The 3,313-nt window shown below is 47.2% G+C and overlaps 1 long non-coding RNA gene across 1 annotated transcript in view; it reads right to left on the bottom strand.

The window, feature by feature from the left end:
• Positions 1 to 821: 821 nt before the first annotated feature.
• Positions 822 to 3,313, bottom strand: part of LOC102552060 (uncharacterized) — a 3,157-nt gene continuing 665 nt past the window's right edge. Inside the window, exons 2-4 of the long non-coding RNA XR_354886.5 lie at positions 3,236 to 3,313; positions 2,431 to 2,528; positions 822 to 2,317 (exon numbers count right to left, since the gene is read on the bottom strand). This is a non-coding gene — a long non-coding RNA (uncharacterized LOC102552060). The remainder of the gene's footprint in view (positions 2,318 to 2,430; positions 2,529 to 3,235) is intronic.

The following is a 3,313-nucleotide window of genomic DNA, read 5'->3' as shown; positions in this document are numbered from 1 at the left end:
TACCCTTTGACAAGAAACAGAGAAGCTAACCACGGCTATCTGTCATCAGGGTGCACACACACCTTCTTCCCTTGCCACTGGACAACCAATTTCTCTTTAAGAATATATTTCCACTTTTAGCTACACAGAAGAGCAGCTTAAGAACCAACTTCCAGCCCATTCATTACAGCAAATGATTCCCAATCACTGGCTACGACAGACACTGGAAATGAAATAGACACAGACCTCACCTCAAGGAGCCTATGGATTTAACACACAGAATTAGATGCCTAACATACAGATCAAGGAACTGAAATGTGGTGGCCGAATGACTTATCCGTCACACAACCTAGACACATAAAGCAAGGGAACGATTTTTCTTTTAAATGGCCAAAGTCATATGGAAGCTAAAATAAGAATCTCTACCATCTATTTAAGTGGGGAATCTGGAATGAAATTCTAGAGAGAATAAAGGAGGAAGCGATATTCAGAGAGATAATCACTGAGGATTTTTCAAGCATCAATTATTCTTTAAAATTCCAAACAAATGAAACAAATGGCTCTGGAAACAATCCACCGCAGGGAACGTGTAAATGCCTAGGTGGGGAGATCCTTGTGAAAGCTGCAAAGAGGAAAAGAAAAAACCACTACCTTCAAGCGAATAGAGCAGAATGAAGCTAGCTTCACCATGACAACAGCAAGAGGCAGAAAATGGAGACAATAATGCCTTCAAGGCAGCATGTAACTGCGAAACTAGCACTGTGTACCTACCAAAGCAGCTCTGGTATTCTTTTTTTTTAAAAGATTTATTTATTTATTTTATGTATATAAGTACACTGTAGCTGACTTCAGACACACCAGAAGAGGACATCGGATCCCCATTACAGATGGTTGTGAGCCACCATGTGGTTGCTGGGAATTGAACTCAGGATCTCTAGAAGAGCAGTCAGTGCTCTTAACCGCTGAGCCATCTCTCCAGCCCAAAAGTGGGACTTCTTTTTTTTTTTTTTTAGATTTATTCATTTATTATATATAAGTACACTGTAGCTGTCTTCAGACATACCAGAAGAGGGCATCGGATCTCTTTACAGATGGTTGTGAGCTACCATGTGGTTGCTGGGAATTGAACTCAGGACCTCTGGAAGAGCAGTCGGGTGCTCTTAACCGCTGAGCCATCTCTCCAGCCTGCAGCTCTGGTATTCTGTTGGTTATGAGCAAGGTACTGAGAGAGGGAGGGAGGAAGGAAGGATTGATTGTGTCTGGGTGGTAGTCATAGGAGTTGTGAATGAAGCCAATATTACTAGATCTGGATCCAGACAGAAAAGCAAGGTTTAAGTGGCAGGGAAGCGGAGAAGGGCTGTTGCAGCCAGCTATGGCCACTTGTTCAAACGAGCTCCCATGCAGAGCCCTTTTTACTCAGTGTGGGCGGTGGGTGAGCAGGATGTCAGCCCTCCTTAACTCCCCAGCTCGGTGGCCCCATTGAAGACATGATCTGCATGTCTGGCTGGCTGCCCTGTTGAGTGGTGCTGCAGATAGGGCGAGCAGAAAAGGGGCCTAAGGGGCCTACAGAGTTCCCAGGCAGGTTCAGGCAGCAGGAAACAATGGGGCATCATGGTGGCTGGGCTCAGTTGTCAATTTCACACCCAAGGAAAGGAGGAGCCTCAGTTGAAAAATTGCCTCATCAGATTGGCCTGTCTATGGAACAATGTATTTATTTGTTTGTTTGTTTGTTTATTGCCCACTGTGGGCAATACCATCTCTAGGCAGGTGGACTAAGTTTACGTAAGAAAAGTAGCCCAAGAGCAAGCCTGTAAGCAGCCTTCCTCTGTGGTTTCTGCTTCAGCTTCTGCTTTACTTTCTGCCCTGACTTCTCAGTGATGTCCTGTGGCATGGAGGTGTAAGCCAATCGACCCTTCCTTCTCTAAGCAGCTTTTACTCCTTTCATCACAGTGTATTATAGTGGCACGAAGTGAACTGTAACAAACATGCCTCCTGTCTGCACCCAGTGAATACAGCTCTCTCCTGGTGCTCAGCCTTACGCTCTGGACTCCCTGGAATCCAGTTATAGCAGAAGGGCCTCACAGCTCAACTTCAACAGGGAGGAGGTAAGAAAGTGGTCTTCAGGCCTAGGAATCGGCATGTGACTCTGTGGAAGGCTGGTGGCACCCACGCAATCCAGGACACAGCAAAGAACTGCTCCTGGGAGGGGAGCTTCGATGGGAACTGGTCAGCCCTCAGCCTTACACAGAAGTCCAGCATTGCTCGGCAGGACAAACTTGTGCAGACACTCACTGCATGGTCAGCAGATGATGGAGACCTTCGATTTCTTTCTTACTCACTAAAAGACAAACAAACAAACACACTGTCTTAGTTAGGGTCTTATTGATGTGAACAGACACCATGACCAATGTAAATTTTATAAAGAATAACATTTAATTGGGGCTGGCTTACAGATTCAGAGATTCAGTCCATTATCATCAAGGTGGGAGCATGGCAGCATCACAGCATCCAGGTAGGCATGGTGCAGGAGCTGAGTTCTACATCTTCACCTGAAGGAAGCCAGGAACAGTCTGACATCCCCAGGCAGCTAGGAGAAGGCTCTCCAAGCCCACCCCCACAGTGACGCACTTCCTCCAACAAGGCAACACCTTCTAATAGTGCCACTCCCTGGGCCAAGCATATGTAAGCCGTCACGCAAACCCCAAAACAAAAACCAAAATTAAACTAGAGACATGAGCAGGTGATTCAGTGACCTGAGACACTTCAGTGAGCACTACGTGACCTCTGAACAGGTTTTCAAGCACGGTGTGGCGACCACTGAGAAGGATCATCTCTCTACAGAGTTCCTGCATCTTGGGCCGGATGGGGATGGCCCGGGATCTGAGCTTTATAGAAAGCAACACTGGACAACCAGGAGCTTTCAAGAACGAACACAACTCCACGTCCTGGCGTCTGCACAGAGGTGTGTGCTGTAAGACGTGAGGAAGCCAGATTATCCAGTGACACCCTGCCAAGGCTACTGGGCTGGCAGTTCCCCCACTGTGCCGGGATGGCAAATCCACCTCCTGTCCCCCAGCCTCTCCACTGACAGTTGGCATTGCACTAGATGGCCAACTGTCCACAGTGCTGACAGGTTCAGTGCCTCAGAGACAGGAAGCAAAACAGGAAAGGCCAAACTGAGTGGAAGCAGAAGTCTAATTTCCTACAGTGTCGACTTTGGATAAACAGCCCCGTGTGTCCACGGGCCAGCGCTCACCTTTGCTTTCCAGCCTCAGGAGGAAAATCTCAGGAAATAATCTCAGGTTTTCAGAGCAGCAAAGTTATCATTAGGTTT

This window comes from Rattus norvegicus, chromosome 6, assembly GCF_036323735.1.
Source record: "Rattus norvegicus strain BN/NHsdMcwi chromosome 6, GRCr8, whole genome shotgun sequence".
In the NCBI taxonomy this organism is placed as follows: domain Eukaryota; kingdom Metazoa; phylum Chordata; class Mammalia; order Rodentia; family Muridae; genus Rattus; species Rattus norvegicus.
The sequence above is the reverse complement of the archived record's forward strand: the minus strand, read 5'-3'. Positions and strand labels throughout refer to the sequence as shown.